We start from the raw sequence: 23,840 nt of genomic DNA on the forward strand, positions 1-23,840 counted from the left end.
GGGCTCTAGGTATCTTGTACCTTTCTCCCCCAGCAGTGGCTGGCACATAGTAGGCATTCAGGGAACTTCTCCTGAATGAATGAACTGTGAGGCTGAATCAAAACTACATCATCACATCTGATCAGAATCCAGTTACAGGAGCAAGCACATGCTAAGACGTCTAGCACAAAGCCAGGACAGGTATGGGCACTCGGTAAGTGCTAGATAAATGTCTAGAGACTTCAGGTTTTTCTGCTTTCTATAAATTCGTGCTCTTCCTATAAGATAGTAGTTACCAAATGGCAACGTTTGTGCCTTTGAAGATGTTAACAAGTGATTAAAGGAGTAAATATAAAAAAGTTCTAGGGCCAAATAAGTTTGGGGAATGCTGCTTACCTTATTTTGCCCTTAGAAAATTTCCACTTAGAAAACACTTGAAAAGTACAGCAGTAAAGCAGCTCGTTTAACCATTTTTTAAATATTTTTATCTTTATGAAAGTTATACAAGCACATAGTTCTACAGCGTTCATTATGGAAAACAGAAATCCTTCACACCAGCTTTACATTTTCACTTCCCGGAGGCACTAGTGATTCTGTTAGTATTGCTCTCAATATCTCTAAACAGCCCTAAACAACTATTTGTACTCCTACTTTTGGGGTATGTTGGTTTTAGGTATTATCTATGGACTTTGACAATGGACGTGTTAAGTAAAAGGGTTCAAGCAGAGCTACAGTGTCGGACAGGGCAGGCTGGAACTCACGGGTGGAAGGACCTGCAGGCTACACACAGACCCCAGTCTCCTGGCATCATATGGAGAGGTGTGCTTGGGCGAGCACAGCCAGATGTGCTCCGGAGAGGGACGCCTCCATTGCCCCCATTGCTTTCTTTGTTGGAGGCTCTGGGTGGGGGGGGAATGTGACAGTGGGTTTTATACAGATGAAGGTGGTGTTGCCTGTGGAGATCAGTACTTTGCAGCTTCATGCCGGTTGCCTAGGGCAGTCGCATTCCAGTCTTGATAGATCCTGGCGGGAGGGAAGCATTGGTCCCAGCTGACTCATTGAACCCAGAGAATACTGCTGGGTTCACCAATGGACAATCCAGTAGGACTCTTTTACTCCACTGCCCCATCCTCCTGGTAGTTATTTCACACTTTGTTTTGATCAGTATTCAGTGTATTCATTATTATGACCATGTGGAATGCTATTCATGGTTGAGCCATGTAATACCTTTGGTTAATTTCTCCTCCTGTCCAACTTCTAGTTTCCCCTGGAGTTAGTTTACTGTTTTCTGTTTGCAGAGTTCTTCATGTACCTATGACTAATTTATCCCCAAACTCTCCCTCAGTTATCTAACCTTCCTCCCAATATGTTCAAACACATTAAGCATTCCCTCGGTTTTATCTTCTTGAAGACATCTCTCCCAGAACCTTCAGATCTTCTCTAGTCTGGATGTCTTGCCCTCAATGCCTGTCTCACGATGGTGGCTCAGGTTCTCACCATCGTAGTGGTTCCTGTTGGTACCCTGCTCAGACGCCCTCACAGGGCTGGGGCGCCCATCCTGCAGCTGTTCTGTATGCCGGTTCCTCACAGATGCCCCTTCTCCAGGGAATCACCTGAAGTCAAATGGGAGCCGCTTCAACCAAGGGGTTACACCCCTCTCACAGTCAATGCTGGATTGATCCAGGAGTACAAAATCTGGTCTCCTTGCCTTTAGGTGCAACTTATGCAGCTGAGCTCCCCATGGCATGAGGCTGAGCTGTTCTTCAACTGAGTCCACATCTTTGTCTCCTTCCCCTGCCCTATCTTGTTTCCCCCTCTTGCTTTCTCCTGAGAGCCCTGCTCCAATAAGTCACAGGCACATGAATTCCTGTTTCAGGCTCTGCTCTGGGACCCTGACCTAAGACAACCATCATCCTGAGAGGTCCTTTCACATCTCTCTTGAGTTGAATTTCTCATAGTTCTCCCTCATTTTCTGGAATTGTGTCTTCCTCCCTCTTGGTTTCTTTTCTTGGTTAAAGGCATCCTTTTGTCATTTCCTGAGAAAAGTTTCATGGGAGATAAGTTTTTAGTTATTGATTGACTTAAAATATTGTAGGCTACTCTCACATATGATTAATAGTTTGGCTTGGTATAGAATTTTATATTGGAAATCATTTTCCATCAGAATTTTATTTTATTTTATTTTTTATTTTTTTTAAAGATTTTATTTATTTATCTGACAGAGAGACACAGTGAGAGAGGGAACACAGCAGGGGGGAGTGGGAGAGGGAGAAGCAGGCCTCCCGCTGAGCAGGGAGCCCGATGCGGGGCTCGATCCCAGGACCCTGGGATCATGACCTGAGCCGAAGGCAGACGCTTAACGACTGAGCCACCCAGGCGCCCCTTCCATCAGAATTTTAAAGGCAAGCTCCCATCCCTTCTAGTTTCCAGTGTTGTTGAGAAGTCTGGTGACTTTTTGATTCTTGAATCTACTTTCTGTTACCTTTTTTCCCCCTATTGGATTCTCCTGAGATCTGTTCTCTGCTCCAGTATTCTGCAGCTTCTCAGTGATATGGGTTGATGCCGGTCTGCTTTTTGTTCATTGTGTTGAGTATGCAATGGACTCTTTTAGTCTGTCAACTTATGGGCTTTAGTTTGGAGAAATTTTCTTGAATTATTTTTTAGAAGGTTTTATACCTAACTTTTTTTTCTCTTTTCTCTGCAATTCCTATTACTTGGATGTTGGAATTCTTGAATTGATTCTTTTCTTAAAAAAAATATATTTTTCTCTTATTTATCATCTCTTTGCCTTTTGCTCTACTTTCTGGGAGATATTTTTCAATTTTACACTCCAGCTCTCATTAATTTTTTTATTTCTGTAATCATATTTTTAACCTCAAAAGCCATAACTGTTTCTGTTCCATTTTTAAAGTATTCTTCTCTTGCTTTATGAACTCAAGATGTTTATCTTCTCTATCTGAAGAGTTAGTAATAAATTTTGGATTTTTTTCTTGCATAGTTTCTTTTTTCTCCAAATTTCTTTCTTATTGTTATCATTATTGTTGTGGTTGTTGTCTCTGTCTTTTATGATAGCTCAAAAATCTCTCAAATTTCTGGTAGTTTTGGCTGACCTCTTAACTTTGAGAGTCAAGCTCTATAAAGCTGTTTGTTACCTCCATGGGCTTGGGCAGGGTTCTTCAACCATGTGCTTCACTGTAAGGTTATTGGGCTATGCCATTTCATTGAGGAAGCATCTTACATTATTATATTGCTTATTATATACATTCAGCTGTATGTAGCATAAAGTTTAAAGAAGAGTATTTTAAACAAGGCAAAGCTTATTTGTATCGAATGCAGGTTTGGGCTTAGCATAGCACTCCAGAGTTTCCAGGACAAAGAAATCCTCTATCTTGTTGCTTTACTATTTTGTGAAGGTTACACTCCATGGTACAAGAAGGTTCAGCACCATGTCTACATTCTAATCAATGAGAAAATGGGGGAAAAAAGGGAAGGAAAGATATATATCCTTTCCCTGTAAGTTGCACACAGAACATCTGCTTACATCACATGGGCCAGAAATTTTGGCCACATCTCATGGCAAAGGAGATTGGCTTTTTACAATATTTGTATAACTATATGACCAATTAAGAATTATATTACTGAAGAAGAAGGGAAGAATGGATATTAGGATACACTAGAAGATGATGGCATAGTGAGTATCTTTAGGGCATTTCCCTTGGGCTGGTCAAATCTCCCAGAAAAGATTCTTCCAAAATCCTGACTAGAATAGCTATAGCCCTGGTTGTTAGAGTTCTGGGGATTCAATGAGACCAAAAAAAACACAACAAAATGCAACAAACAAAACAAATAAACAATAACAAAAAACAAAACTAAACTAAACTAAAACCCAAAAGTAGCAATAGTGCTAGTAGTGGGGGTTGGGACTCATTATTTATTTATTTATTGCAATTACTACTATTTTAATTTAATTTAATTGTAATTTTTAAATTTTATTTAATTATTATTTATTACGTATTTATTATTTTATTTAATGTGGATAATTCTGATGCTCTAATCCAATGACCAGTGCTCTAGAAGTAATCTAGCTTTTGGTTGGGAGTGGGGTGGGTTGTTTGGGTTGTTGAATAGTCAGTCGCTTTTCTTCATGGAGTGGTGAGGAGGTCTGAGAATCTAATTTTCAACCAATCTTTGTTTTCAGTCCCATCTTCACTTCCAGTTTCAGAAGTGTTGCCTCCAGCTTCTGAGTACAGCAAAAATTGAGTTGCTTCTCAACTTTCCTCACTCTTGACTTAGAAGTCAACTTTCTCAAGTCTCCCAAGTCATTAACCATCATTCATCTGATTTATATCTTCCAAAATTTGGGTTTTGTTGACTTCTCACCCATTCTCTTTGTCTAACAGGTTTACGCTTTTAAAAAAATCCCTTACTTTTGTTTTAGTGGAAAAGAATGGAAATAACTTCAGAGATTCAACCCATCATCATTAACCTAAAACCTGAACTGTTCTTTAAAGCCATTTGTTTTAATACCTCACTTCTTTTTTTCTTGGAGTATCTATTAACATTTCCTAAGGAAAGGACAATTTGATGTGATGATGATGATGATATCCAACATATACTGAGCTCTTACTGGTTTATAGGTAATGTGCTAAGTACTTCACCTTTTATTTCCAGGACTGACATGAAAACCAATTATATAGGTATTACCACCCTTAGACTAGGCATGTAGGCTCCTGCACCAGGTCCCAAGACCAAGGGGTCCTGTACTTTGGGAATGCCTTCTTTGACAACTTTTAAGAATTTCTCTAGGCCTTGGGACCAACCAGGGCTGGCACTGCCACCCAAGCCAGGTATTGCAAACTCTACTTAGGACCCAGGTGAGCTCTGGCTCCAGTTTCTCCCATTTAGGGCATTCTCTGGTCCTCTATTCCTTGTGTTAGGTTGACCAGATGCACTAAGGAGCCTGTAACTCACACCAGTAGACTCATTCCAGGGCCCGGTGACCAGGCCGGTTCCAGTGGGCTGCCCTGGGGAGCTGATCCAGCTGACTGGAGCAACATTCTTTTTTTTTTTTTTAAAGATTTTATTTATTTGACAGAGAGAGATACAGCGAGAGAGGGAACACAAGCAGTGGGAGTGGGAGAGGGAGAAGCAGGCTTCCCGCGGAGCAGGGAGCCCGATGCGGGGCTCGATCCCAGGACCCTGGGATCATGACCTGAGCCGAAGGCAGACGCTTAACGACTGAGCCACCCAGGCGCCCCTGGAGCAACATTCTTTCACAGAATCATGTAAGATTAGATCAGGAGAATGTGGCTGACATGCTAATTTGGGGGGGGACTGTCAGTCAGAGGATAAAGAATCTGGACTTGCACTGGTATTGCAGTAAACAAATATGCATATTCCTTTTCTCTACCATTATTAAATCTTCATTGATAAATCACTATACCTCACATGAATCTGTAAAGATTCTCCATCCTGTGTCCAACTGAGTAAGAGTTACCTCACACCAGTATGTGAAAGGCAGGTCTTACCCAGAATATACAAGAAAATGTAAATTATAGTTCATTTTATGGCTATGTTAAACTTACCATTTGGAACTTTATAGTGTAAAAGTAGAATGACAAACCTTTCAACCATGTTTCCTCTTGAACTCTTTAGACTGCAATCGTTGCACTCCTAGAATGTTATCTCTCTCAACCTTGACTGAACCTCTGACTTTCCACAGTGCCACCAAGGGGGAGGTTGGCAAGGATTCTATGGGCAAAGTGAGAAAAGGTGTCTCTATACATACCAATAGCCTCTCCTGGTGATTTCAGCTGGTTCTTCTAATCATTGGGTGCCCCGTGCTCTCCCAGTCATTGTGTATTCTGAGCATCAATCCTTGTTATTTCATGTAACTTTGTTTTATTGTTCTTGTTGCACTATTATAACTGAAGGTCAAATGGATGAAGTATTTTGTCTAAATTTGCAAGCTAAGAAGTAAATGACAGAGCAGGGATGTTACCCTAGGGCTGTCTGACTCTAGAACTTGCTTTTCAGGGTATACTCTACTACTTCTAAGATCAAAAAACACCGATGCAGGGTTTAGATATTTCCCCCCACAAGAATCCATTGCACTTTTTGGTACCCTCCAACTCAATTAAAGTAGTTAGCTTGTTGTTTTATACTTTAAAATGATAATTCCGTGTATCTGAAGTCTCTAAAAAAGAATAAAATGGACATATATGAAATGGTAAAAAAGCTCAGAACATGGTACAGTGAAAAAGCGCTTGGGCTTCTGATTCATAACTAAGTGAGCCCCAATTCCAGAAAATTACTTTGATTTTATATGTGTCATTTTTCTCATCTGTAAAAGAGAAATTTAAATATCTATCTCAGTAATTAGTAGTGGGTATTAAATAAGATTATATGGATAAACCATAGCAACTGTACATGTAGGCATTCAATGAATGTATTTTGTCTTCCCCAACTCCCAAACACATGCACTTAAGGATATGGATAATTCTGGTTTACAAACCTATCTAGGGAAACCAATGTCTGAGTGTCAATGTATACCCTTGAGTCCTATCAATGATATAAAATGAAAGAGTCAGTGACATAACACACCTATGTTATAGTTTCTTATCTTTGCTTACTTAATTTTGCCAAATGGTTTAATGACATACCTAGATTTCTAGAAAATTTGTCAAGTATAACCTGTGACTGAGTGACTGTTTTTCAATGTTCAGATCTTGGAACAAGCAAGAAAAAAAATCAGAGAACACTTATTAAAGACAAGCTTTGAAACTTTAAGAAAAAGAAAGAAAAAGAAAAAAGTATGGATTTTTAAAATATCTATAGTTTGGGAGATTTACATTTGGAGACATTTTGAGCATGGAAGACACAGTGAGGGCAAAAGTTATTTTTTGTGGTAATTTAGCTCCTAGTGAGTTTGCAAAAGCAAAGTTGGAGAGTTTTTTGAGATCCAAGTGCCAAGATTTATAGACAGCAGCTGGCTAGTATTAGCCTCACATTTCCAAGCACAATAGACATATAGAAACAAACTAACTTATGAATACTAATCTTGGAAGAAAACCAATCAGAAATGTTGCTGCTACTCTTTGGCATCTGTATTGTCCTCTTCCCTTTCCTGCCACCACTGTCCGCTTGCAGAACATACTATCCTGGTCACTAGGCCTATGAGAGAGGTTTTTTACATTCATGCTCCACTGGCTTCCCCCATCAAATGTGAAGGTGGATTCCTCTTGGAGCTCTCTGCTCTCCACAGGCCTGGTCATGGGTGCAGAGAAAGAGTAATCACTCTGTAGATTCTATGTGGGCAAATACTTTTGCTGAATGTTTACTATATGTAAAATAATATTTTATTGGTGGATGGTTAAAAAGCCCCTTTTGGGGCTTCTATTAGAGCTAAATTACATGAATTCTCAGCCTTTTCCATGGGAAAGTACCATTTTTATTTTTAATGTAATTTTCCCATTTATTTTCATTCTTAAAATCTAAGTCATCATACCAGTGATGGTCACCGTGCTTTACCACACAAGTAAAGACATTTATATTCATGATGATTACATTCTGACTACAATTTAGTGAACAAGAAAATATTCTGGAAGAGAGAAATGTAGCATTCTATAAGCACTGTAGAAGTAGAAATTTTCTTTTAGTTTGGTTCTAACATATACATTCTGTATAGGAAGTATCTTCTGCAAAGGCAACTCAAGAGACCTAAAATTAGCACCATACCTTTGATTTAAATAGAATACAGTATCCAAAGATTAGAATATAATGACACTACATATTTTCTCATCAGTCCTTTCAAAAGGAAATAGAGAATTGAAAATTAAACTCTTGCTAATAGGATGCTGAATATTGGCTTTGTATCTCTTGAAAAAATAAGAGAAATTAAATTATAAATCAAATCAGCTTTATTTTTTTTTAAAGATTTTATTTATCTATTTGAGACAGAGAGCATGAGAGGGAGGAGGGTCAGAGGGAGAAGCAGACTCCCTGCCGAGCAGGGAGCCCGATGCGGGACTCGATCCCGGGACTCCAGGATCATGACCTGAGCCGAAGGCAGTCGCTTAACCAACTGAGCCACCCAGGCGCCCAAATCAAATCAGCTTTAAAAGTCATAATGGAATCATGCTTACTTGAAATGTGTGTTCATGCACAGGTTCAATAGACTGTCCATAACATTATCTAGCAAAGACAAGAGTCAGAGAGAAAACGGTTTGTTGTGTGGAGTCGCTAAACACATATATACTTCAAAACAGGATGACAGATGTGGAACAGCTGCTCATTATCCATAAAGAAGTGGGAGTCTGCCTTCTTTGAAATTATTTATAAGCTGCTTCATGCTTAGTTCTAATTTTTTTTTCTTTTGGGTAAATAGAATTAAACATTCATGATCAGAATTTTAAAGTATATGTTGATTTGCAACAACAACACTCACATATATCACATTATCAAAATGCTTCACACTTTAATTATAGCAATATTCATGAGGGTCTTGTTACATCTAGTAATTATAATAAACATCTATCAAATGCTTACTATGTGCTGGGCACCACTTTAAGTAATTTAATTCATTTGATCCTCACAACTACCTTCAGAGGTAGATACTATTCTCATTCTCATGTTACAAAGCTCAGAGAGGTTATTAACTTACCCAAGATCACACAGCTAGTAAATGGTGTTGCCTAGATTCAAACACTAGCATTCTGACTCCAGAATCCATACTCGGCTAAATCATCATATTGTATATTGTGTTCGTAAAACAAAACACAGACTATTTCAAGTGTGCAACTTATGTAGCATGTGACAATCATTGCCTTAAAAGAGAAACTTTCTGACCAACAGGATTATCAGTCAGAATAGGCTTGGCTAAGATGTGGGCACAAAATGATCCAATAACATCACATGCCCAAGGTAGGTCAGCAAGAGGCTCTCCTCCCCCCAGTTACCTAAGGACCTAGACTTCCATTTTCTCTGGCAGCAGAAGAGAAGATGGAGCAGGGGCACAACATTCCTAAATGTCCCAGCTCAGAAGTCTCACATTTCACTTTCTCTTATATTTCATTGGATGAAACCAGTCACTTGGCTGCATCTACCTGCAAAGCCGTTGGGAAATGTGAGTAATGGGTAGAAAAATATTAGAAAAAAGCCACTGAAGCCAAAGAAGAATAAAAAGATGGCAAGGAAGCATTTAGCTACTCTAAATGTTGACTGAAATTTAGGAGACATAGTATGTCCAAACTTCCATAAAGCATTTGACACCAGTGACAAGTGGACAAGACAGAGAAACAATGGCTGGAAGTTGTTGTGGCTAAAGAGCAAGGCTGGCCCCTAAGGACACAACTGGACGCAGTGCAGCTCCTTGCAGAGGCCTCAGCCTGATCACCAGTTCTTTGTGTTTTTTTTTTTTTTTTAATGCTATGTTAGTCACCATACATTACATCATTAGTTTTTGATGTAGTGTTCCATGATTCATTGCGTATAACACCCAGTGCTCCATGTAACACATGCCCTCCTTAATACCCACCACCAGCCTCACCCATCCCCTCACCCCCCTCCCCTCTAAAACCCTCAGTTTGCTTCTTGGAGTCTATAGATCACCAGTTCTAAATCCAGGAGCACCTGATGGAGGGCACATCTGAAAGTTCAGGTGTCTCACTGACGACAGCAATGTTTAAATCAGATTGCTAAATTATTAATTTATAATAACCATAAAAGTGGAGTAATCTTATTTTGGCTGATAAATTCTCTATTTGGTAGATATATCAATTCTGAATGATGTATAAATTCTGCATATATATATCATATAAAGTCAGAGAATATATGGAAAGAGCAAATAGAATGAATTGATTATTTTAGTTATCATTGGTTTAAAACTAGGAGAGCCCTGAGCTATGCCAGACTAGAAAGGCAGGTCCACATATGAGAGCTGGTGAAAGGACATCTTGGATACAGCCACGCCTACTTTGAGTCGGTCTGCCAGCAAGTAGAGGGAAGGGCACAGCAGATCAAGGATTCACGAAGGAACCGGTGGATGTGGCTCAGGGTCCTACTCTGGTCCTCGTGGAGACACACCCTGCCATCTCAGCAGATTATGAGAAGTGAGTGTGGATTCTGCCAGGGTGGAGGGACCCAGAACTTGAAGTTCACTGCTTTCATACAGTGGAGGGCTGGGGAAAGGGAATAGGACACAGGGGACATATCAGTCATGTCGTGAGGACCTCACATCTCAGTTCCAGGCTCATCATTTCTCTCTCTCTCTTTTAATTTTGGTAAAATACCATAAAGTTTATCATTTTAATCACTTGTAAGTGTACAGTTCAGTGGCATTAAGCACGTTCACATTATTAAGCAACCACCACCACTATCTACCTCCAGAATTGTTTCATCATTCCAAGTTGAAACTCTTTACCCATGAAACATAATTTCTTTTTTTAAAAAATAATAAAATAAAAAGATCTTTGCTGAAATAGAATTGACGTACAATACCCTATTAGTTTCAGATGTTCATCATAGCAATTCGGTATTTTTTTTTTTAAAGATTTTATTTATTTATTTGACAGAGAGAGACACAGCGAGAGAGGGAACACAAGCAGGGGGAGTGGGAGAGGGAGAAGCAGGCTTCCCGCCGAGCAGGGAGCCCGATGCGGGGCTCAATCCCAGGACCCCGGGATCATGACCTGAGCCGAAGGCAGACGCTTAACGACTGAGCCACCCAGGCGCCCCAGCAATTCGGTATTTTTGAACATTACAAAATGATCCCCACGGTAAGTCTAGTTACCATCTGTCACTATACAAAGTTATTACAATGTTATGGGCTATATTCCCTATGCTGTACTTTACGTCCCCATCACTTATTTACATCAAAGTTACAAAGACCTAGGTGCCCCCATGTTTTATTTCTTGTCTGTCTGCTGCCTGCCGCAAGGCTGTAGCCATATACAGCTGGTGATACCTGCCTGGAGGGCTGAATGCTCACGCCCCCTGGTTAGGGCTACAGGCACACAGAACAAGTGTGTCTATGCTCCCTGGCTCTCCTCCCCAGCATGGGAACATCTGCTCCCTCTGTGACCACATTCCTTCTTCCAACTTAGTATGTATAACAAATTTGGACAGTAAATACATTGATTCTGTCTTAGTTCATTCGGGCTGCTATAACAGAATACCAGAGACTTGGTAGCTTATAAACAACAGAAATTTATTTTTCACCATTCTGGAGGCTGGCAGGTCCAAGATCAAGATACCAGCAGATTTGGTGACTTCTGAGGGCCCCCTTTCTGGTTCATAAACAGCGCCAATGGCTGTGTCCCCACAGGGTGGGAAAAGGGCCAAGGGAGCTTTCTTGGGCCTCTTTCACACGGGCACTAATCCCTTCATAAGGGTTCTGTCCTTATGATGTAATCACCTCCCAAAGGCCCTAGTTCCTAAGACCACATCACACTGGGCATTAGATTTCAACATAAAAATTTAGCCAGGGAGGGGCACAAACATTTAGACTATGACACATCCTTTTTTTTTTTTAATTAACATATAATGTATTATTTATTTCAGGGGTACAGGACATTCTTTTTTTTTTAGTAGCACATTCTTTGTAGAGGCTTATGCCTTATTTATCTAAATAAGGGTTTCTCTAGATACCTCGGGTAATTATTTACAGATTACTACTACAGAAGAACTACCTATATGTATTTCTTTTCTAATTTAATTTTGAAAAACATCTTAAACTTGATGTTAGGAGAACACTCTGTTCTTCCTTCTATTCATTATCTATAGACGTTAGTCCAGTTGGACAATCCCTATCTGGTTGAACAGCACCAGGGATGCTGAAGGGTGGGTTGAAACCAGTCCCTATAGAGTACAACCTCTGGAGACATGTTTCAGGTGAGACTCAGTTCTTGGCCCTGTTCAACTAAGAAGTTTATCCCTTAATTGGATAAAACTGTAAAATGAATGCTGATCAAACTGTTGAATAATTTCAAGCAAGGAAGGAAATGCAAGGTTTCAGAATCAGAATCTAAAAAGGCCTAGTGGGCTGAAATGATGAGATCTAACACTGAGACTGAATGGTGGTAAATTCAAGGTCCTGCACTTGGATCCCAAACTTGACCTGCTTAAGGGCCAGGCAGGGGTCATGGGGTTTGTAAGTGCTCACTGGTCTGACTTTGCTCTTTTAGATTTCCCAGCTTCCCTGCAGTTAGGTTTGCCATTGCCTGACTCTGACAGTGGAATGTGAGTGGGAGTGACATATGTCACTTCTAAAATGAGGAAGCTAAAGATCAGGTGTGCCTTTCCCCACATTCACTTCCTCCTTCCCACAGCAGGATGATACCAGGGAGACCATGAAACGACAAGCTGGAGGAGCCACAAGATGAAAGCAACATATTCCCTTAGTCACCTCTTTGAAGTGAACAACTCAAACCTCCCTGGAATCGGATGTGAGGAAGAAAAAACTTTGATTCTATTAAGCTACTGAGATCTTGGGGTTGTTTGTTTACATCTGAAAAAGCATTTAAGGATTTTAGCTGGCAGTAAGTTTATATGAATCAACTAGAAGGATGCTTCCTATTCTTAACTTCGCAGCAGCCCTCAACCACCAGCTTCTCCCTTGATGTGGAAAGGCCGACCTCCTCTGGAAATCTCAGCATCCTCTAGGCTTTCCTCCTACCTTGCTAGCTGCTCCTTTCTCTATCTTTCTTTGCATTTTCTTCTCAGGGGCTATTAATTATTGAGTTTCTCTAGATTCAGTGCTCTGGCTTTTCCTCTTTTTATCTGATGTTCTTCCATATAGATCCAATTGCCATTTATATGCAGAAGACTCACAAATTTATATCACCACCTGAGAACACTCTTCTGAGCTCCGGACACACATAATCCGACTTTCTACTTGATAGTTCCTTGTGCAATTTTCAATGACTCTTCTTACAAAACCTCACTCCTACTCGTTCCTCCCAAATCTGGCCCAAGAGTGTTTCCCACTCCTCATGGTTTCCCATTTGTTGTGTTAGGCTCAAGATAAAATGGCCTCAAGAACCTGCATGATCTGGCACCTTCTATTTTCTGATTGACCTCACTTCCTGCAGGCTTCCTCTTTCTTTGCTCCATTCACGCTGGACTCCTTCCCATCCCTCATACCTTCACCAGGGTCTTTACTATCCACTCGCACTGCATATGCTTGTTTCCTTGCCTGAGATAATTTTCTGTCTTCTCATCACCCTATTAGCTCTATCCTTCCTTCAGCATCTGGCTCAAGAGAAGAGAAGCCTTTTTGATCTCCCTGATTAGCTCAAATCCTCCTGTAACAGGCTCATAGGACTGTATACCTTTTCTTAGGACTTGTCACAGATGCAATTTTACATTTATTTGTGAGATCATTTGTTCCTCTCAATATTCTTCACTGGATTATAAGCTCTATGAAAGTAGAGGCCAATGTTTTCTTTTGCTCATTTTTATCTCCAGCACCTAATACAGTGCCAGATAGAGATTATGTTCTCAGTATTTGCTAAAGGAAGAACAGAAGGGAAAGGGTGGAAAGGAAAGATGGAAAGAGAGAAGGGAGGAAAGAAGAAAGGAAGAAGGCAGGTCAGTTTCTTCTCTAAGGTTGCCAATTTGCACGTGGAAAATTGGGTTAGGTTGTGAGTGCCATATTTTGAGACAAAAACAAACCAGAATATATTCAGAAGACAGAAACCAAAAAAGTAAGGGGAGGCCAAGTTGGGAATCGAATTACCACCAATTTCTTGTAGTCAAGGGATCCTATTTTAAAGAAAAATATGATGTACTATTTCACGATGTGAAACAATTCACACCATTCATCTTTTGCAGATAAAAGCATTTAAAAGGAAAACAACTGCAAGTTTGTAAATAATCTTCAGAGTCTATTACTGGACAAAAATACATATGAAAATTCTTCAGTGTCTCCACGCACTTATATTGATTGGCGCTTTTGTCCCCTTTTCCTGTTCCTATTTCTAAACTAATATAATGGAATTATCTGCTTCAGTAAATCTCATGAGTGGTCTCCTGTGAACATCTAGGGTTTAATTCAAAAGGAATAGTTTATAATAATTGTCAAAACCATTGCTTTATGCTAAGTAGAATTACTGCCTGATTGCTTCTGAGTTTGATTTTTTTTTTTTTGGCTTTGAATGATATTGCATATGGGGGTGCCTGGGTGGCTCAGTTGTTAAGCATCTGCCTTCGGCTCAGATCATGATCCCAGGACTCTGGGATCGAGACCCGCATCAGGCTCCCTGCTCTGCGGGAAGCCTGCTTCTCCCTCTTCCACTCCCCCTGCTTGTGTTCCCTCCCTCACTCTGTCTCTCTCTGTCAAATAAATAAATAAAATCTTTAAAAAAAGATATTGCATATGAATATGAAAGTTATAGTCATGTAGTCATGAATTAAAGAATATATAAATACACATGTGGTAGCAAAGTTAAAATTAATAACCAGATTAGCTGCCAACTATGAACATTAATAAAAGTGACTAACCAAGTTATAAAACCATCTGCCATGGTCATTTACTGGAAATTGCCAAGTTCCTAAAAGTTGCTGATATTTATTATATATCTTAAGTAATAGTTTAGACTTTTGCATTTTTTTCATTTGTACTTCTCTTTTTATAATTCAAAATTTCACAGTGCCAAATATATCCTTCTCACCACTTCTAAGCCTTTAAACTGCATACCAGAGGAGGTTTAATTTGTTTGTTTCAACACCCGTAAAAATAGAGGAAGAATCAAATGACTTGATTCTGGATTAAGGAAGTTATTATCTGAATCAAAGGAAGTACCTATAGTCTGTAGCACTTGGCTCCCAGAAGAATATCAAACTGGGTCCACCTCAATCACTCACCAAGTGCTCCATCAGTGACTATGTTAAGGGAACAGGAGCAAGACTGGGCTCCACATGGCAAATCATGTTGGCAGGAGAGGGGTGGTACCCACTCTGTGTGGGGAAGAGGTCTGGAAAGAAGCATTGCTCACAAGAACATGGCTGAGGAACAACTCAGAGAAATCACATGAGACTGGCCTCCAGCTTCAGGTCTCCAAATAGGTAAGGGCCAAGGATAAGGCAAGTTGGAAGAACTGGATTTCAGCCGCTGGTAAAATCTTATGGGATTGTCTTAGAACAGAGTCCAAATCAGTTCCACTACTGAACAAAACAGGGTCTAGAGTCAAAAGCAAAATTGCTTCAAGTGAGCCTTAAGTAAATGGAAGGAATTTAGAAGGAATTTAGAACTTACCCACTGCCCAGGTAGTGGGCAGAGAAGAAAGTGAAAATAAAATGATCGCATTGACTCTATGAAAATCATATGTGAATCAGAAAGTTCATGATGTTAAAAAAAAAAAACACTTTTGCCTTAGTTACATTCACGTATCTTATGAAAGTATTCTAAAGAAATGAACTTGGACAACAAAAAATTATATGGCTACCAGACTCAGACCCTCGCTTCATCATTCTTGCACAAATCTGGCCATTGGAAGCATCTGTGGAAAGAATAACACGGAATGAAGATTTCAGGTTGCAAAAAAACATTGCTGAGATCCCTTTTAAGAAATATTTTTTAAATGTATTTGGCCATCTTATCTGAATAAATACATTTATAAACATCGTTACCAGGTAGCAAGAGGTGATCCTGTCCAATGTTTGCAGAGATTTTTATGGTTGGCAAATATAGTGTAAAATTTGCAAAGATACGGGGCTAGGAGTATGTTTATATTGGATAACTGAAAAAGCCCAGCTTATGCAGTGAGCTTCATTAATGTCGACAGTCAATTTGAAGCATATAGGCCCGGAAGTTCGCTTTTCTTATCAAAACTTTTGGGTCAAAATGATTGAAAAAAATATTTCAACTCACACCTCTCTTGGTTTTTAAGAGAAGAGGTGTCAAATTTATAAAATATCAAATATCTGTTACTTGACAAGATTAAAAGAAATTCCACTTAAAAATACTTGCTGGCAATGTATTCTATGATTAAAAAAAAAAAAATCCACTAATGAAGGGTGTGTTTGTGCATGTGTGTGTGTGTGTGTTTTAATAGCCTTAGACCTTGTAGGCTTGAAGCAGTTACATACTACTTGCAGTAACTCTTGGAAGTAGCACATGCAATTCAACCCTGAATCTAAACCTCTAATCATTTGGTTTTGACAACTTCTGTTCAGTGTGTCCTGCCAACAACATATTAATTAGATGTGACCCAGTGGTTCCAAGTCATTGCAGGAAAGCAAACAAAGCTCCAGAGATTACATGCTAAAACTCAACTATCTTCTTGACTGCTTTGTAAAATAAAGGAAGTGAAAACCTGAAGTAATTCTCATAAAGGCCAGCTACATGGAGGAAAAGAAGGGGCAGGGACACGTGGATTACCAAGATTATATGTCTTTATGAATTGTTTACCTTGCCTGCAAAAACCTATTCAGAGTGGTCTTACCAATATTCCCAGCCCAATCTGCTGAGTGTTTCTAAAGAAAACATAAAGGACTAAATAAACAACTTTGATTTTGTGAAACAGTTGGTATAAAAAGAACACGAATTGTGGTGGTCATTGAGTAATGTACAGAACTGTCGAATCAATATGTTATACACCTGCAACTAATAAAACATTGTATGTTAATTATACTTCAATTTTAAAAAAATCAACTATTTATCTGGATGAATCTAAGTGTTCTAAATATGTAACAGTATTAGTTTGCTAGGCTGTCATAACAAAGCACTACAAATTGGGTTGCTTAAACAACAGAATTTTTTTTAAGTACACTGTAAATAATAGAAGCAAGTGTGGGAAACATTTGTGCACCACAGGAAAGAATGTAACTCAATCACTTAAAGGAAAATTATTGTATCATCTGTCCCAGTCATATCAGTATTTCATTGAGAGTAGTTATTGCCCCAAAAGATTAATAATAAGATGATACTTCTCATCTTCATTATTATAATTAATGACAATAAGGATCACTGGTGAAAATCAGTATTGATCAACAACATTGATCTGAGTCATTGAATTAAACTTCTTGCAGTAAAAATCTTTGCAGTAAAAAAAAAATGAAGTGATACCAACAGGATTTCTATGATTGTAACACTGATGATTAAAAGTAAAAAGACTAATGGAAAATGAATATCTGTAGTATATTTTGATTTTTCATTCTTAGGATGTTAGAGAAAGAGGTATCCTGACCTTTTAAGCAATTTTCCTGTCAGAAACACTAATTTCCTTCTATATTCAGTGCTGGGCAGGGATGTAGATGCTTTTGCTTTTCCTAGCATGTGGTATTGACTTTGGAGCAAAACTTAAATGGAACCCAGATGTTTTTGCCCTTAACCCCAACTCCTGCCTCCAGGCCTGCGGTCTTAGGCCAACCCTGATTCATAACTCAGCACCTTTTGGAATTCCTTGAGAAGAATCCACCCTCTCAAAGGCATTATTGAGATATATAGACTATACTGAAGACTCTGAGGGAAAGGTTTGCTTTGCAAACTCCACAGCAAGCAACTGAAAAATTAATACAAATTCTTCTCCTAAACTCTTTTCTTAGACATTCCCCCCTCCCCTTTCTAACCATCCCTACTGGATTTTCTACCCTCCTCCTGGATTTTCTGGAAATTTCATATTACTCCCCCATCTTCTGTGCAGGGCCTTTCAACTCTGCCCATCTTCCATGCTAAACATGGTACACTCAAACGCACCATAGCATTTAGGCAAAGGGTCCCCCAGGTAACAAGATCCACTTGCTTTATAAGGCAATTTATTGGCCCATTAGGATCTCATCTTTCATACTAAGAAGTTCACCCAAGTGGGGTTTTTTTCCTAAAAATATACAACGTTCTCCCTAAGAAGAATTCTGTAGAATAAAAATTTCTCCATTTCTCTTAATAAAAGTCACTCTCTCTGATTCAAAAATTCCAATAGCCTACAACTACACAGTAAGAAATACCAAGGAATGTGACAATCCACGAACATATCTACCAACTCCCTGGAGATCTCTCTCCTAGAATAAATTCTTAAAAATTCTAATTTCAAAGTATAAATTGCCACACATGTTTTGGCCTAGATAGAAGACCTGGTTTTAAAAAGATATCCCTGTTTTGAAAATGACCTTTGATCACTCAACATCATTTCTCCATTCCACTCCCCAAGAGTACATACTTTTTTTTTTAGAAAATTATGTATCGCTTAAGTTCATATCAATGGGATCCAAACTTTTAAAAGAAGCAGATTCATGCAGTAAAATAACTTACTCAAAAATCCTCTTTTCTTGTAATAAGCCATACCAAAAAGAATTTGAACTTGCAGATGCATGTGTTATGGCATAACTGTTTAAGATGTAACTAACGAAATAACTATTGGATTACAAATCTAAGAAGGGCCTTGATGGAGTGATGAGGAGTGGGGTAAGTGTAGTGTGGGCTGGGTAGAAATTACACCTGTCTGATTTTCCAATTTTGTGTTGTGACACCATGTTAACTGGGCATGTTAAGAGTCTCAGCTACTTAAAGTCACAGCTTCAGGTCTGACGATGGCTCCATCTCTAACATTAGTGAGTTATGTCATCTTTTGAGTTCCAATTTTCTCATCTGTAAAAGAGGGATAACAAATCCTACCTCAGAGCATTATTGTGAGCATTAATTATATGAGTGTTTAACACATGGGAAGACATCAGGACAATGCAATTAGAATTTCATAGATGGAGAAAGTGAGCCTCTTCTTCCTAGCCTCAACTCGGGATACCTCTTTGCAAGCCCCCCAGATCATCTCTGCTTAACACTCAACAACCTACCATGGAGATTATTTTGATCTAATATTTTGTCTAAAATTTGCCAGGGCCAGATTCTGACTTTCATGGGCCCTGGGCACTTTTGTCCTTTTGGGCTCCTTCCTCTGTAAAAGCATATTGAAAACTTTGTTTTATGAATGTGTTGGCATAAAGATGAATACAACCCAGGCTTGATCCATTTTTATATATTTATTATTATAATATTCATTTTTCTCTGATTTTTGAAAGAAGTTAAAACATTTTTGTGGGCCTCTAAAAGTATCTTGGGTCCTGGGCACTCTGCCTATTGAGCCTACTGGATAAGTCAGTCCTTGTTAGCTTCTTGCTCCTGTTGGAGGCTCCAACTTTTCATTTGTGGTACTTTTTTCTCAAGTATTTAAGGAGAAGTCTCAATCCCCTCTCCTCTTTTACTCTTTGTTGAACACATTAATTTTCTATAATCTCTCTTCATAGACTCATTCCTCTTACCCTTTTATCATCTGGTTGATTTCTTTGGGTGCCTTTGAATTCCAACCACAGTACTGATGTTTGTCTTTGGTAAGTATAAAACTATATATGATATCCTAGGCCACCTGATGGAGGCCATATTGAATACAATGATTTATTTCCTCTTCAGACATGTGAAACTCCAGTTTTTGAACTTTTTAAGTGCATTTGGGCTTTTTAATTTTTATTTGTTTTTAGTAGCTGACAGAGCATATTTAATTTCTTCTGAACTCTTACCCTCAGATTTTACTGCTTTCCAAATGTCATTGTTTCATTTGTTCCTTTTTTTGACTGCATACACAGAATATTCTCAAATCAAAACTAATAATAAATCAAACACTTAGCCATGGAGATTTTGCATTCCATCACCTGTCTCCAAAGTGTAGCCATTAAAAGAAAGCGACAACCCTAGGGACCCAGATTTTAATCGGGTTTACAACAGAAGACACACAAAATATGACACAATTCACCTTTATTTGCTACTTGGTGATCACTTAAAACATTCACTTTACATTTATCAAAAGTCATTTATACTAGTTTTCGTTTTATCTTAATGTAACTAGTTTACATTTTTATTTTATTTCTGGTTTTAAAATTCTAGATGTCTTAAAAAAATGGTTTCTCTTAATTTTCTCCACAGTTTTACTAATGAGTATTGAATTGAAGTTTTAAAAAAATTAACATTATATCAAAAACTAATGATGTACTATACCTTGGCTAATTGAATTTAAATTAAAAAAATAAAAATTAACGTAATACATTTTTATTTATACTGTGCTGTATTCTAAGAAAAGATTTAAGAAGGTCTATAAAGATGCATACAAAATGGTAAAATAAAATAAATTTGAAATAAATCATGGGAAAAATCAAAGAGGTAATAAAAGTAGGAAATGAGTTGGAAAAATGTGTGTATGATATCTTATGCTGTGAGTGCCCACACTCTTGCTGGAAACAGGCCACAGCTTTGACTTTAAGCTCAGTACTAGGTAAGGCAAACAATATATGCTTCAATTTTTCCACCTAAAAACTGATAAAAATATTTACCAGATACTTACTTGGGATGAATAAAAATAGTATCAAATAATTTTTACGTGGCTGTGACCCCTTTAAAGGAAAGACAAAGTGTTATTTCATAAAGCTTACCTCTGCCTACCCCCGCCAAGCTTCCCATCTGCCATATTTGATTTCTCAGTAACACAAGGAAAATTGTCAATTATCTACAGCCAGAAATTCTCATCTGCTTTTTAAAAATCATCAGGGCTGTCAAGTTGTGCACTGCCAAAGTAAGGGATACTATTAACAGGCTATATGTTAGAAATAAAAAAATTTGGAAAACAGAAAAAAATAAAGAATATACAAAAGAGTATAAAATACATCTTAATTACACAGAGATAATATCTGTTAACACTTTGCTCCTTTTATCTTTTTTTTTTTTTTTTTTTTGACAAGAGAGAGACACAGCGAGAGAGGGAACACAAGCAGGGGGAGCGGGAGACAGAGAAGCAGGCTTCCGGCTGAGCAGGGAGCCTGGTGCAGGGCTTGATCCCAGAACCCCGGGATCACGCACGACCCAGGCGAAGGCAGACGCTTAACGACTGAGCCACCCAGGTGCCCCGATATGTTTGTTTTTAAAACAAAATTTGCCAAACTAGCCCCCAAACTGTAGTATATGAGGATGGCCATTTAAGTATCCTTGCTAAATTTATGGCTTGTATTTTTCCTTTATAACATGAAGATAATAACATTAGCTAACAATAACCCTATTAGCTCATAGAGCTATTGTAAATAACAAAAGAGTTAGCAATACTTAAAGTACTTAGAACAATGTCATGCACATTTTTGCTATTATTATTTGCAAATTTTGTAGGTAAAATTAGTTTCTCATTTTTTCATAGGTATTATGGATATGGAATATGCTTTCATATATTTATTAGACATTTTTGTTTCTTTCATTAATTGTCTATTCAGATCTTTAGCACAATATTCTAATGGTTACTTGATTACTTTATGTAGTCTTTGTATACTAAGGATATTAACCATGTATTTGACATAAATATTTCAAATGCATGGTTAATTTTTCTCAGCTCCTGTTTTGTTTTGTTTTTTTAACTTTGGTTTTACGTTTCTTTACATGCAGATGTTTAAATTTTTTATTAAGTCAAATAACGAATTTTGGGGGGTTTCCTTCCTTTTCTACTTAGGAAGTATATTATTTTTCTATGATTGCTGTAACAAATTGCCACACATTGGGTGGCTTAAAAATAACAGAAATGTATTCTCTTACAGTTCTGAGGCTAGAAGTACAAAATCAAGGTGTCAGTAGGTGTGGTTCCTTCAGAAGCTCTGAGGGTAAACCTCATCTGTTCTCATGCTTCTCTCCTAGTTTCTGGTGATTCCCGGCAACCCTTGGCTTTCTTGGCTTGTAGATACATTACTCCAATCTCTGCCTCCCTCTTCAACAGGCTTCCCCCTGTATGTCTGTGTCTGTGTGTCCAAATTTTCCTCTTTTTACAAAGACACTGGTCATATTGAATTTAGAGCCTATCTTAATCCAGTATGACCTCATCTTAATTTGATAACACCTGCCAAGACTTTATTTCCAAATACAGTCATATTCACAGGTTCTTGTGGACATGACTTTTTGCAGAACATTATTCAACCTATCACATGAAGTAATTTTGTATCCCAAGATCACAAAAATATTCACCTATGTGTTGTATGCATGTATGTATTTTTATATTATTCTTTAATCCATCTGTATCTCCATTGTTTTCTGACGTAATTAGTGTTAGTCATTTAGGCTGGAGTACATTATCTTGAAACTTGAGCATTCTCACTTTTTTCAAGTGGTAATGGAAAGGTAAAATACCAAATGATCCATTTACATAAAAAGTTAGAAATTTTACACACACACACACACACACAGAAATAAAAAAAAAATTTAAGAGGACAATTTGATGACCCACAACATGCCCAAGAAATACCAGGCTTGCCCGTTGCAAAAAAATGCTCATCACTCTTGGAAATCTTAGTCCTCATCTCTTTCTTCTCAGCTAAGAATTACATAGTTTTATGAAGATGAAATCACATCCTGATTTATCAGGGACTGGTCAGCTGAACAGAAGATACTTGTAGTACAAGAAGCCCTTCAGCATTTTTTGTCTTCTATTACATCATGGGTTTGCTTTCATGTCACATTTTCCCTCAGATCTGGCTTTCAGATGAACACTACACCCAGTGCTCTGGCTTTATTCATTTCCATGTTGTCCCTCCTCATCTTGGAGCAGATATATGGGGAGAACTCTGCTTGTTCTCCAGATACTTTCCTACAAGTCACATTGGATTCTTTAGTGATCTTCAATTATACTAACGTTTAATGGGTTTCCTCCTTGGGTTGCCCTGCTGACTGTGTTAAGTCACAGTTTGTAATGCCTTTTGCTTTGGTTCTCCAACAATAGTAAAATACATATATATTTTAGTCTCTCAGACTAAAATCCTCTCTATCCTGTCTGAAATGTCTGTGCATTGACTGGCATGCTAATTTATCACAAACCTGTTTGTTTGTTTGTTTGTTTGTTTGTTTTTCCTGGAGATTTGTGTACTTCTACTGAAGATTTTAGGTGGTTTTATATCCCATTAAAAACTATTGTATTGAAGAAATTTCATCCACTGAAATAATTTCTGGATTGTATAGCTGCCAATTAATATAAGATTTAAGCTGTTCTTCAAACTGATGCATACATTTGACGTTAATCTACTTAACAGTAAAATTGGAAGAAATTATTTTTCAGTCAGTTACTAAACACACCAGTGAAAATACCCCTTCTGGATCTAGACTTCTGGGTACTGGGAAGAAATAGAACTTAAATCAATAAGCTAATATTAAGTTATATAAATATTAAAACAATACAAGAAAAAACATTTTTGACAAAGTGAATCACTTTATCAACAACTTTTAACTCTTATATAGCTTAGTTCAAATGTAAGTGGCTCAGTAATGTTAAGGCATATGGACATTAGAACTCTTTGGGTATTCATTATTTCATATATGAATATATCTAAACATTGTTATCTTTGCACATAAAGTTTACAGGGCCCCACCGTTAATGGTGATTCTGCAAGACCACAAGCAAAGTTATGTCTAGATATAAATATTATAAGCTCTGTGGGCTCCCCTGGGTTTTTCTACATCATTTTCATCACCTGAGATCTACTAGGTGCTTTCCTTGGAAACAAGCTTTGATCGGACCACAACTATGGAGGCTGGCAGAGAACTTTTGTTCTGGGAGAAGCAATCTACCCTAAATAGAATATTTAGTCTAGAGATATTAGCAAATTTCTAAAAGTTTTGTCCTGCAACCAGATTGCTGAAGGCCTGGTCATCATCACGACCCATATATTCTATTTATTCAACAAATAATTATTTAACCTCTGCTATGTGCCAGGCCCTGTTCCAGGTATTAATGAACAAAACAAAACAAAAAAAATAATAATTCCCTGCCCTTACAGAATTTACTGTACAGTAGATTCTCTTTAACCAAAACTTCAAATTCCACAATCTCTTAAGACTAATGTTCTGAAAAGGATGTTAG

The sequence above is a fragment of the Neomonachus schauinslandi genome, chromosome 8, assembly GCF_002201575.2.
Source record: "Neomonachus schauinslandi chromosome 8, ASM220157v2, whole genome shotgun sequence".
Taxonomy (NCBI): domain Eukaryota; kingdom Metazoa; phylum Chordata; class Mammalia; order Carnivora; family Phocidae; genus Neomonachus; species Neomonachus schauinslandi.